The sequence below is a fragment of the Lissotriton vulgaris genome, chromosome 2_1, assembly GCF_964263255.1.
Source record: "Lissotriton vulgaris chromosome 2_1, aLisVul1.2, whole genome shotgun sequence".
Lineage (NCBI taxonomy): Eukaryota > Metazoa > Chordata > Amphibia > Caudata > Salamandridae > Lissotriton > Lissotriton vulgaris.
In genome coordinates, this window is record NC_141687.1 from 711,373,413 (window position 1) to 711,387,260 (window position 13,848).

Genomic DNA, 13,848 nt, shown 5'->3' on the forward strand with positions numbered 1-13,848 from the left:
CATGAATTCGGACTATACATGTGAGCATTATTGATGGTGGGTATTCATTGATTTGTCGGTGGTTGCAATCTTCGTGATTTGCACCATAGAGTGATCCCTTGATTGCGATCCTTATTCACAGCCATTCTTAATTTTCTAGTTTTAGATGTAAGTATTGTTTTTGATCCTCACCTTTTTGACAGATAAGAATTTGCATTTGATTGGACATAAGTAATACTATGTAAAAGTCCTTTTTTACCTGCCAATCTTATTTGATGGCAACCCTCTCAAGCATTGTGAAAGAGTCAGCAAGTTGCGTTGGAACATTTGGTCAGATGAGGGCAGCTTCTGCTATCTTGAGAGAAAAATGTGGCTGTTCTGCTCAGGAATCTTGTTAAGACTGTTAAAGTAGTTCTTGGTCAGTCGTGGCTGGTATGTGGAGCAACTGTGGCGCTTCCATGAGACTCTGTAGTAATTGCTTCATGGGGGGATCATCCTTCAGGCTTCCATGTTTTCTCTCGACCATAAGAATCACTGGTTTGAGCAAAACCTTAAGGTCATATTCTAGTATACGCATCTCCCGACTCTGTTGATCTTCCCAGAAACAAGCAGTGGTGATCTATCCCTTCGTACAGTTGAGTCTGTGCATCTTCACAATCACTATAGCTTTCATTCTGAGATAGGTGATGAATTTCGATCCTACCATGAACAGGAATTTGTTCTGTGATTGAAATTCCAAGTTATGTAATAGTAATCACACCCCTGTTATTTTCCCCAGACAAGTTGTGGCAACAAGAAAAAACTGGTAAAATATATCAAGACTAAATGTGTGGTAATAGTTTGATATTCTCTGTCTGACCTTTGGTGTTGATCTGGAGCTTTGCTCTCATAATTCTGTATTCTTTGCCACCTTCCAAAATGGTATTTGTAGTGTCCTAGGGAAATATCTCCCTTGAAGACTACACGCTGCAAGCAATGAGGCACCTGCAAGAACTAGATGTCTGTTATGAACCTGCATGACGTCTGTCTTTGATTCAAGCATGATTCAGAGTCTTGAGATAAAATACTCCCTAATGCATCTGAAGGCCATCAGTGAGCTTGAGGTAAAGTAAGTTGCCGAGCACAAGAAACAAGTCTGGTATTCCTGAGGCGTATTGAAATACCTTTGACCAGATGGTCCATGAAGGACATGATGCCAGCAAGTGCATTTTACGGGAAGTATGGATACCACCGGCTGTGGGCCATGCTATGAGCACTAGCCAACCGTATTAACACTTGGATGTGCTCCACGGATTTCATCGGATATATGCAGGCATTCCTCAAGGGTATGCCTTTTGATGGCTCCAAAGTATTCAAAGTATAAGCGGATACAGATAAACATGCTATGGCCCCCTCCTTGGGCTTGCTCACCCTGCTCCATCGGTTTCATTAACAATGACAGAAGTTCAGCATTTACTCATAGGACCTGGCTAGGTGCCAGAGGCCGCCATCTCCACCCATTCATCAGCCCATTGAGCCCTAGGAGGTTTAAGGGTGGCATATGTCAGGGCCACCAACAAATTGTCAATCCTTTTCTTCCTCTTTCCTTGTTGCTGTCAAGCTGCAGTGATTCCCCCTTTGGGAGTCACCTGCTGTCATTAGTAAGCAGAATGTTTTTACCTGCCCAGCTAGTCTTCAGTGGACTACCTCTCTATCCTTTCTACAGAGGTCAGTCATTGCTGGCCAAAGGTGCTATAAAGACAGTCCCTGAAATGACAAAGAGTCTAATTTTGTTTATTTTTGGTGCCTAAGAAAGAGAGCGTACTCAGGTTGATATTTGATCTTCAGTTCTTGATCATCTTGATCCAAGAACTTTTTCCCCAGAGCCTAAGAATTGGATGGTGTAATTGAACTTGCAGGATGCATGCTTTCATGTACCTGTCTTGCAACCACAACTGCTTCCTTTGCTTCATTATGGGAAAATAAAACGTATAACTTCACCTTCCTGCTCTTCGGCCTCACCTCATCCACCCCCCCTCCCCTGCATGTATTTACGAAAAGTAATTTTGGTAGATGCAGCCCATTGTCACCAGATTGAAGGTACAAGTCTTCCTTGACAGCTGCCGGTCGAAGACTGTGTTTTCACAGTCTGTCGCAGGTCAACTGTATCACTGCTATTTTTCACGGGGTTCTCCAGCAATGAGCGGGAATCCTGTCTTTGGCCAGTACACAGGATTTCCTTTACAGTGGTCATTCTGCACACAGTGCATTTAAAGAATTTCCGCCCCTTCAGCAAGTCTGGGTCATGTATGATGTGATCTTGATATTTCATGCACTCTCTCTCGGACAGTACTGAAGCTTCTTGTTCCCTTGGCTGCATATATCCTACTGGTGCCTCGTACCCACTGACACCTGTGGGATCTGCAATGGAACCTCTGCCTTCAGTAGGCTTTGTAGTGGGGTGCCTTTTGGACCACATCAGTGTCTCAAGACTAGGCAGCCCAAGATCTTCAATGGTGAATGAAGGATACTTAACTTGCTGGGTCCTTTTCTGTACCCCATCCAAAGCTCATGGAGATGATGGATAAATCAGTGTTGGAGTGCCACATGGAAAAGTTAGAGATCAAATGCCTCTGGGCTCCACTGGAACAGAGACATCACATCAGTCTTCTAGAGCTACATGCCATCAGCTTTCACTCACAGCCTTTCTGCTTTCAATAATTCCCACCCTGTGCAAGTTCTGAAGGACAACATGATCGCCATATGGTACTGCAACAAATAGAGCATGTGGGGGGTCACTTGTGCTGTACCAGGAGGGGCTGAGATTGCAGCTGTTGCTTGGGCTGCAAGGTATCTACTTGACTGTCAGCCATCTGGCGGGGTCCCTGAATACCAGCGTGGATGAGCTCTGTAGATGGCACTTGGCTGACCAAGTATAGCATCTGCGCATAGAAGTAGTTCCGTGCATATTTTCTCTGAGGGGTGTGCCTTGGGTAGATCTTTTTGCTACTCCTGAGCTTTTGGCACTCCACAGTTCCACTTCAGGTTTACCTGGGAGACATATTCCCCCTTCCTTGGGACTTCAATCTCCTTTTTGTGTTTCTGCTTCTGCCTCTTCTTGTCCGTTTCACAAAGGAGGTCAGGAATGACTAGGCTCAACTGATCCTGATAACCCCAGACTAAGCTCGGACAGTGTTGTACGCCGACATGTTAAGTCTGCCCCCTGCTCCCTTTTACACTTTGGAAGGATATGCTCTCTGAACAACAGAGCAGGGTTCTACTCCTGAACCTCCACAATTCATGCGTGGAGATTCATCAGAATCAGCTGTGCCAGTTTGACCTACCTGAGGAATAAGCTGATGTTATCTTGGTTTCTCTCTGTTTTGTTCACAAAGTTGATCTTTTCTGAGCAGTAGGCAAAGTATGTGGCCTGGTGCAAGGGCCTTTGGGTCAGTCCGCTGCAGGCTAAACTTTCTGATGTACTTCTGTTTAGCTTGTCTTTGGCCTTTAAAGGTTATTTTTCGGCCTTCACTACCTCAGTGTTTTCCTGATCAGCTCTTTCTATTTAAGTCTCTGGTAGTGCTTTGTTTTTAAAGGACTTCCATGTATGATTCCTCCTGCTACCCTTCGTTTTACTGCAGTGGGACCTCAATTTGGCTCCTACAGTGTTATTGTCGACATCTTTTGTACCCATGAACAGTTCTTTGAGGCTTCTAACCCTTATGACTGTCTTCCTCATTGTGATTACTTGGCGTTGTCATATTAGTGAACTAAAGACGCTGTCAGCTCAACTATCATATACCGTCCTCCTTTTGGGGCGAGCTGGTACTTCAGACTCTGGCATCCGCTCTGGTGAAGGTGGCATTGCCTTTCCATGTCGGGAAGTACATGTCTTTTCTCCACCACATTGCTCTAAGAAGCAGGAGAGACTTCATCGGTTGGACTTAAAGAGAGCCTTTAGCAATTATGTTCATAAATCCAAGGTATACTGCGTGGATGGCCAGCTTTTTGTGGGGCTTACCACTATTGATGGAGGAAGTAGTTCAGTAAAGGACCTTATCTAGATAGATCAATGTGGCGATGAAGAAGCCTCCTGTGGGCCTATGGACTCACTGTACGAAAGCCAAGGCTTGCCAAAAAAGCCATGGCCTGAGGTGTTCCGTTGCTGATCTTTCGCCAGACTGCTACTTGGGCGTACACTTGCACCTTTTCAAGGTATTATTGACTTTTTACCCACTCTGTCCTACAGGATTTCCTAGTGTGATTTTTCGCTCCTCAGATGCTTTGTTAACGAGGTACTGCAATTGTTTCTATTCAAAAGTCGCGGAATTGGGGGGGCCATGATCCCGAACATGGCAGCCGCTCTCCACTGAGCTCTGCCTGTACTCTACCTCTAATCCATCAATATCAGAGACACATTGGGTTCGGAATGGTGTGCATCTCTGCAGGTCACTAGTTTGCCATAATTACCAGAAGGCTGTATGTGAATCATCAGCCTTGACGCTGCTGGTGGCAGCATAGACCAGGAGCTGAACTGTATGGCACCCAAAGATGACACAGACATCGGGAGAAGGCAAACTGGTGCTCCACTCCATCCATTTTGCTCTCTCCCTGAATACAGCTGGAGAAGAGCCCAAACAATCAGTGCAGCCTCACCCTGGTGATCCGAGAGAACGCGTGGGCCGGCTAAGATAAGGCTAACATGTGAGCTAGCCACAGTCTTGCGGCTTGAAATTTACCTGCCTGCTGCAATTGCTGCAAAGGTACTGCTGGAGGTCCCAGCCACTGGACTTGCCTTACCGTGAGGGGCCAGAAGAGGGCCCACTGCTGAGACCCTGTTGAGTAAGTAAAGCACATTGGCCTTTCTGAGGTGGGGCTGCATTGGAGTGGACCACTGGGACCTCGCCGCAACAATGATCCGCAGCCGGGAATTTGTTTGCCTGCTGTGGCTGTCATGGAGGACCTGCTTTGGGGGTGGTGTAGCGCATTTCCATCGCTGCCTAACTGCTAGCCTAATGTGGAGAGAGTTAGAAGGCCACAGTTGATTTGGCCAGGGCAGGGTGTGGCCCCGCGTGACAGCGGCAGGGGCAACCTGAGGTCCGATGCGCTGAAGCTTTGGTAGTTTCCGCCTAGGAGACATTTCCCTCTGTTGCCCCACTGCTGGTGGGGTTGGTCGGGACCTCTCTGAAACATGTTTATTGCTGGGTTTGGCGGTGACTGACTTGTTCCTCTGTGGACTCTGCACAGATGTAGTATACTAAACCATGCACATTGTCACTGAAACTAGTCTATACCTGACTGATGAGACCCAACTAGGGCAAAATTGGTCCTGGGTTGCTTGTGTTCCATTTCGTTGAGGACCTGGCTTGGCAGTTTGAATTGGACTGTTCCCTTTTAGCAGGATCAAGGCTGATTTCCATGACTGAGTCTATACTGGGGTGGCATGGTGTGGAAAATAACAATAGGTTCGAGCTGAGTATTCATTCATTACTTTTTTGTATACCTTAGTTTACATCAGCACCTGTCTAGGGAAAATCCTTCAAATCCTTTGCCGAACACCATCAGCAACATTGCCCTGTAACAGTAGAATTTCCAGCTCCCTGCTCATGAAGAAATCATGAAAAGATGCTAGAGCTGGATAGGTCGTACACTCAGCAAGCCCGCATCAAAACTGACCTGTCCTGACCTGACCTGGAACCCTCAAGTGTAAAGGAAGAGAGAAAGGCCAAGAAATTCCTGGTGCGAGGCCTTGAGACTGACTGTAAGGAAATGGGGTATCCCTGGAGTCAGATTGAAAGAAAAGCCCAGGTCAGATATGACTGGAGAGTCCTGGTTGAAGGCCTACCCCATGAGAGTTGGTAGGCATAAGTAATCAAGTAGAAGTTTACTGAAGGCTGTTAATAATTGGGGACATCTGGAGAGGGAGGAGATTTCCCCTACATTCGTATGTGGGAAGAAAAACAGAAGGGGGCTATGCCTCCCAGGGGTGCATCGACAAGTTTACCAGACCCACTACTGTCCCAGACAGGAAACCTCCTCCGCCAGCCAGTGAACCTCCTAATCAACCGGCCTGTATTCTGCAAGCCATCCAAGATTCATGATCTTCCTGGAAAAGTAGATGTTTCATTATCATAGCAAGACTGTCAGTGAGGGTCACGTAGGCGGAAGGACAAATATCAGAGTCTGAGGACTCTTTAAACTTTGCAAAATTCTGTATCAAGGCTTCTAAAGACTATATATCAACTGGAGACAAGAGTTGAAGACTCGGAGTGATGCTCTTGCCAAAACAATATGAGGATTGTGGGTGTGCTAGAGCGAACGTCCCCACTCAGTTTGTTGTGACCTGGCTGAAGATCTGGGTTCCTAAAGGGGAGAGCTCGGCCTGCTTCGTTGTAGAGTGGGCCTGTAGGTCCTTAGCCCTAAAACCCCATCCAGGTGCCCCTCCATGCCCTATTATTGCCCACACATTCCATTTTGGGGAGCGGGACACAATCCTTAAGTCCTCCTGAAAATACGAGGCCTTGCCCTATAATTCTACTTGATTCATGATCTTTCAGGACTATATGCTGATAGTTCAGCAACAATGCTGGAGCTTCTCAGTGGTCAAACAAAACTTCTGGGTGATGCAACTACAATATAGGTTGCTCTTTCCAGCCCACTTAAAGGTAAACTTTCAGAACAAAACCCCTTTCTTCTACACACTGGAGGCCACATGGAAATTGCTGGAGGAGAGGCCAAACTTCCGTTGTGAGGCAACGAAAGAACCGGGGGTGATCGCGGATGCAGGCAACTGTCACAGTGTTCCCAGGAGCTCAGAGGTGACACTACTCCACAGATAGCCCTTCAGGCAGCCCAAGGCTTCATCATTCAGCATCTATGAAGCCTGAGGCTGTAGACACAAAACCTCTATCTCCGTAACCAATGACTGAAGGCTGGTGACCAATTTATGTACTTAACTTACTCTGTGTTTTGATGATCCATCATAGTGCTAGAGTGATCTTTGACAGATGTGGCCTACCTCCAGAACTTTTGCTCTTTTTCTGATCTCTGCTCCTGCGCACACTCTCCCACATGGCTGACCAGACAAATACAGGGCTGGGAGGCCATATTCGCCTGCTGACTTGAAATCTTAATGGTCTCGTAGATCCAGTTAAGAGGTGTGAAATGGAGAGTGGCCAAATGCTTTTCCGCTGACATTCTCCTCCTTCAGGAAATGCACTTGATGGGCACCAGATGTCCCTTTTTGTCTTGGATGTACCACTCATAGGTGTTTCACTTGAGTATGTGAGGGCGGTCACAGGGGTGTGGCCATAATGATTTGCAGCCATTTGCCCCTGAAGGCCACACATGTTTGGTACAATAATCAGGACAGGTATGTGGCAACATTGGGGCTCCTGTTTGACCCATTTCTTCTATCAGTGCATATGCCCCCTCCACCTCTCACAATGGAGTCAACTGGGCACTGGTGGCGCAATTTCCGAAGGGACCCTTGATACAGGGTGGACATCTAAGTGGGATAATTGACTGGAGCCTGGTCCAGGGAGATGGGAGAAAAGCCCCGTGACATTGTCACCCAGGCCAGATTTCTGGAGGCAATGGGTCTGGCAGAGGGCTCTACATCCTGCTGCTACACTTTTTTTCTGGAGCACACAAATGTTCTCTCTACTAGATTACTTTCTTTAGCTGTGCTCTAAGTCACACAGGGTGGAGGGGTGTGCATAGGTTCGTCTGACCATTCCCTGGAGGAATTGCGGTTGTGACTGGGCCCAGGAGGGCCACAAACAGAGTGGCACCTGAATGCCTAATGGCTGCAAGAGGCAGAGACCAAGATGTATGTCCTGAAAACCATGGAACAATATCTTTTAGCAATAAAGTTCTCAGTTAAGATTGCAACTACACTCTGGGAGGCACTTGAAAGCCACTGTACGAGGGCACATTATTAGCCATCTCACAGGTACTTGTAGATGACAGCAACAGGAGGTGGTTAACCTCCGGGACTCATATCCTAGAATTAAAGGCAGTTTGGAGTGTTCAGCTTGCCTTACACTCTTAGGGATTCCTTAAGTAGACAGGCAGTCCTCCGGCAGGCACTCCTAAATGAGTGAATGTATGTGAAGTTTCTAAAGCGCTCAGCTACCTTGACGGAGGTGTCCCAGCTCTACCAGACAATCTTGTGGTAGGCGGGATGGGCATAGGTTACAGCCTAAAAAAACAGGTCTTTAAGGCTTTCCGGAATTCTGATTCGAGTAGATGCAGATGGATAGGGAGGGTGTTCCAAAGTTTAGCTGACTGCACCATAAAAGATCTGCTGCCCGATCTCTCTTTGCAATAACGTGGGACTGTCAAGAGTCGATGGTTGTTGAATCTCAAGACCCGATTTGGTTGGTACAGCTGCAGTCTTTCCTGGAGGTACACTGGCCCCAGGTTTCTGGTGGCCCTAAAGACTAGGGTCAGAGCTTTAAATTCGATCCTTCTAGTAATAGGAAGCCAGTGAATTTACCTCAAATTCAGCGAAATATGGTGGCGCATAGGCACCCACCTGATTTGCCTTGCTGTGGCATTTTGGATAAGTTGGAGGCTGCGCAGTAAATAAGACGGTGGCCCCAGGTAAAGGCTGTTTGCGTAGTCCAGTGGGAATGTGACTAATGCATGGACTACGTTTTCCTATGAGCCTCAGGTAGGCAATGCATGACTTTTCAGTTGGCCCTCATCTTCCAAAAACAGGTAGAAGAGAAATGAGGCAAGAACACCTGTGGAGATTAGGTGAGAAGAACACTGGACTGGCTTTGCACTAACACTACCTGTTGCAAGATCATCGCCTATGTTTCAGATACAGAGGGTAACGGAAGGATCGGTGACACAGACATAGCACAATGCTTCATCTCCTATTATAGACTTATAATCCCAACCACCGGCGGACAGGTCCGCCCTGTGGGAATTTGTAGCAGACCTTCCTACTCCTCCCCCCCTTACGAACTCCCCTGATGACGGCAGGTAGAAATTCAATTGAGGGAGACATTACGAGGGAAGAACTAGCAGTGCCATTGACTCTATTTGTTCTGGTACAACCCCAGGCCTCAAAGGTAACCAGCTGATTTTTTTTAAAAACATACAAGGCTCAAATACTCCATCCACTACTTTAAGATCTTGATCATAGCCCAGAGGCACCCCATCCTAATTTCCGGGTGTCTAAAATCGTGTTTTCCCTAAGCCCGGCCATCCACTTGATCATTGCTCCTCCTAGCGCCCCATCTTTCTCTTGAATATTGAAGTTAAATTTACACCAAGGCACTGGCCGATTGTTTGATTTGGTTTACACTCGCCCTGGGCCACTCATACTAATCAGATTTCATGCCCCTTCGGGCCACCAGCCATAATATATGTTGAGTCTACAATGTGCTGCCCTTGGTAAATAGAATACCTGGGGCGAATGCTATCCTTCTAGTTGACCTTCACTAGGCCTTTGACTCAGTCCATTGGGGCTGCTTGCTTTGCTTTTTAGGTGAAAGGAATTTCGAGCCCAAATGTATCCATTAGGTCTGATTACTGTATACTGACTTGACTGCATGGGTAAGAGTGGGAGGCTCCTTCTCCGACTTATTCCCTTGAAGAAGGGGGACGAGGCAGGGGAGCCCTTTGTTGTCCTTATCATTTGCCATTGCAATTGAACTCTCATGGGATGGCTAAGTTTTGGCGCACTGGTCAGAGGCCTGAAATGGGCTTCGGGTACTTCCAACAGGATAGCTTTATACACTGATGATGTCCTTGTATTTTTTTGTGAACCACAGAAATCTGGACCTTGGGTTCTCCAGATTCTCCAAATTGTTGGTAGATTGTCTGGACTCGCCATCAACAGGGCCAAATCCTCTGTTTATTTCATAGATTGCACTGCTCTGGCTTTGCAATGAGCCTCTGACCTAAGAAAAGGCTTCAAATACCTCAGAGTCTATGTGACAGGGTACCCACAAAGAGCATGGGATTGGTACATCCAAATTTATTTGGAGTGTCAGACCTGTAATCTCGGGTTCTGGACGTCACTCCCCTTGTCCATTACGGGATACTTCTCTATATATAAAATGGTTGCTCAGCCTTATCTTCTATATCAACTAGGCTTTATTAAAAATGCTAGGCACCATAACAATGCCAGACCGAAGAGTAAATAGAAGGCATATTTCAGAAGACAAACTGGCAACGATTTAAGATGAAAGGGATATATGTCAGTGACTGTTGTACAGATTATCTCCTAGTATCTTTTTTTTTTTAAAACCTTTATTGTGCAAATAGAGGCATACATATACGGGCCTACTACCAATCAGGCCGGCCACGACACATTATAAACGCACGTGAGTCAACATTGAAGTTCCCCGGCAGTCGCCCAGTATTGTACAGGCAAACAATCAAACATTAAAAGACTAAATATAACTGCTAGGAGCAGGATTAAAGAAGGTTAATTTTATATTATAATAGGGAGTATAGCAGGATCAGTTGCAACTTTTGACATCCGAATTCCCATGGCGGGTTACTTTTAAAGCATCAATACAAAGGGGCATTGATAAATGGGAATAACAGCAGCGATTGACAGGAATCAACTTATAGACGCCCGCCTCAGATCAGTTCCCACCACAGCCCACCACACACCCATCACCACCTGAAAGCGTGCTGATACAAGTCAGAGGAATCAGATCAGCAACGTAAAGATAGCCATCCACTATACTAACCCAAAGAAAGAGAAAAAGAAGGGAGGGGTAGAGAAAAGAATATTAGAAAGAGGGAAAGAAAGAACGCAGCGCCACTGCACGCGCCCCACGGCGAATAAAGCACGCAGGACTGACGGACCCGCTATGGGGTCAAGGCGTGTAAGACATAATATATGTGCAATCAATATCGTGGAAGCGGGGAAGTCATCCCCTTCACTACCAGCTAACACTCCATGGAAGACACGCGCAGACACAGCGTCTCGATAAAGGGATACAGAAGAGCCATAGAACTAAAAGAAAAACGAACAATAGAAAGACCCCCATCCCTCCCACCCCACCCTGCACCCCTGCAGAAGGCTACGGCCTACCCCCCCAGCAGCGTGCCTGTTGCCCTAATTGGAACCCGAAATATAGAAAGATCAGAAAGTGAGAAAAGAAACACAACAGACAAAAGAAAAAGGAGGGGGGGAAAAGGATCCAGTGGCAGAGGAGATCTGCAGTCGAACATTCAGCTCCTACCCCCCGCCTTAACACAACTGAAACCCACATCGAAGCGAGAGCGACACAACCTCCAGTATCAGGAAAAGGAATCGGCCATATTGCCACAGCTGAGGGCAGTCCTCGTCTCCATACATTAACCAGTAGTCAGCCAAGGCAAGTCTGTCTTACCCCTGTCCTCTCCTGATCATAGCTTTCGTGCGCAATAAAGTATTAGGCAGCAAACAGTTTGGCATGGAGTGTACACAGGATCGAAACAAGTCAGGCCAAGGGTGTAAACCAGAGGACCCCAGTCTCAAACAGCAAAGCAAGCAGTGGCTGCGGCAGACCAGACTTTCAAATAGCAACATCAGGAGCAGCAAACAGTCTGGGAGGGGTCCCGCCGCCCAAAAAAGCGAGGTCTCCCCCGCAGGGCAGTCGCGGGACCTCGCCAAAACAGTTCGAGTCGAGCATCCGCCGAGCTCCCCAGCCAGACCGGCGTAGGCGGGCTCCGACGTGGGGCCCTCGCTTATGCCCGCCACAATCGAAACTTCCTGGAGATTTGGGCCGTAGACAAACAGTCTTGCAAATGCACGGTGGCAGCACTCTTCGCAGCAGCCGGGGGGGCAAAGCAGCACACACCACCAGTCGAGCCGCGTCCATGAGGGACGGTCCAACAGGCATGGCGGCAGAACCGCTATCTTGGACAACAGCGTTGAAGGCCATGGCCGCACGTAAAGAACATAGGGCGGCAAGGACATCACCAATCGTGGGCTCATGCCCACAAGCCTCAGCCATCGTGCATTTCAACAATCCAAGTTCGCCGCCCGAGCAGGTCCGGGACCCAGGGCGCCGGCAGCCATCTTGCAAGTGCAGCCGTGACTCTCCGCGCCTCAACTTCTGGAATGGGCTCTCAAGCAAGGCCCACCGCTGGAGTCTCCTCGAGCCCCAGTAATGGCAATCTTGGTGCAGAAAGAAGGGCCAACAAAAAACGGGGGCCACCAGCGCCACCGTCCCAAGGGGGCTGCCCGCCGAATCCGGGCGATGGGCTTCAAGATGGCCGGACAAAACAACAAAGGGGGGACAAGCCTCCAGCACGGTCTACCCCCGTCCGAGGCGGGCCGCGCCCTGCCACAGGACCCCCGGGCCGCCAGACCGGGCCCGGTCAGTCGCCACCGGCACAACCGCACAACGGCCTCTTCAGCCGACCCCTCTCCTCCACCGGGGGCCGGCGCCGACACCCCACTCCGGCCGACCGTCACAGGCGAGTCCCCGGCCTGCACGCCGCGGAGGCTCCGGAACAAGCAAGGGCACAACTCCAGATCCGCTGCACACAGGAGCCCCCTGGACAGACGGTAAGTGCGAGCAGTGTTTCACCTTCCCATATCTTGTCGAGTGTGTCTCCTCGGGGCAGGATGAGGTACAGGATATGCGCTTCAGGCAGGAAGGTTGACGGAGCCGAGCTACAGTGCGGCCATCACGGTCGCGAGCTTGGCTCCTCCTCCCATCTCCTAGTATCTTTAAACAAGGAATACATCTACCCACATTTGTTCAATTTTAACTTTATTAGGAAGCCCTACAACTGAGTTCTATTACAAAAACAGTTGTAGTTGTCTAGTACTAAATAAAATAATTTCTAATTTTTAAGGCCTTCCTGTTCGAACCAGGATTCAATATAAGGTGTGAGCACAGATGTTGTGGCCACACCACATTGTGCATCACTAATCTAAAATTACTCTGTCTGCCAGAAGGGAGTCTTTTCTCCATTGGAAATCAAGATCTAAACCTCAGCCCCCCTAGTTTCAAGGTGCATGACTGAGAGATCCATACTTCTGCCTATTTGAAATATGTCACAGATAGATACATTCTGACAAGCCTTAGGTCATGGCATCTGTGCTACAGAAAAGGTCCCTCACCACAGCAGTAGTGGAAGGTAACTTCTTGAGTAGTCAGTCCTAACTTGGAACACGTTGTGAAGTTTCATTGGTACTTGACGCATAATTAAAATGTGTTTATTTATAGGTTTTATAAAGAGCTGTGCATTGTCTTTCAGTTATCTTTGTTATCTTTTTGAAACAGGGTTGAGAAGGTTAGAGTCCAGTCAGGTGTGGGACTGGCCAGTCGCCAACATAATTCAGTATGCGATTCCTCCCCTGCATGGACAATTAATGGAAAACTAGGTTTTATGTGCTCCCCAAACTGCATGTAGTCACACATTCCTTGGGGCACGGGAAAGGACTGGTTTGGATGGAACGAGAGGGCCTACCAAACAGTCATTGCGCACTTAGGAGTGGACAAACCATTCCTCCCCAGCCCTGCTCCGAGAACACAGCAGCCCCGCCCACCCTCAAAGCAGGACAAGAAGCATAAAATAATAATAACTTAAAGTTATTATCATTTTATGTTTCTTCTTCTCACTGTTTAAAAGCAGTAGAGCTCCTCCTCCATAGCGAAGGAGCCGCCACTAATGTATACATTGATGGGGAGATCATGTTATGGAGACTGGCTGTATCAATGCAGAAGTCAATTGATGTATTTTTTCAAAAATGCAATATATGTAGTATAAAAAATCACTCGATAACAGGTTGCCTCTTCATTTTAACTCTGATTTTTCAAGTTCAATAAAGCCCCAAAACTAGCTTTATAAACAATAACCACTAACCTGCATCATATACTACTGCCAGCAACTATCTAAAAGAGACACGTTAGTGATAGA

The 13,848-nt window shown here is 47.6% G+C and overlaps 1 protein-coding gene across 5 annotated transcripts in view; it reads left to right on the forward strand.

Annotated features, from left to right (window-relative positions):
* Positions 1-13,848, forward strand: part of SBF2 (SET binding factor 2) — a 2,158,806-nt gene that overhangs the window by 1,637,338 nt on the left and 507,620 nt on the right. The window lies entirely within an intron of this gene.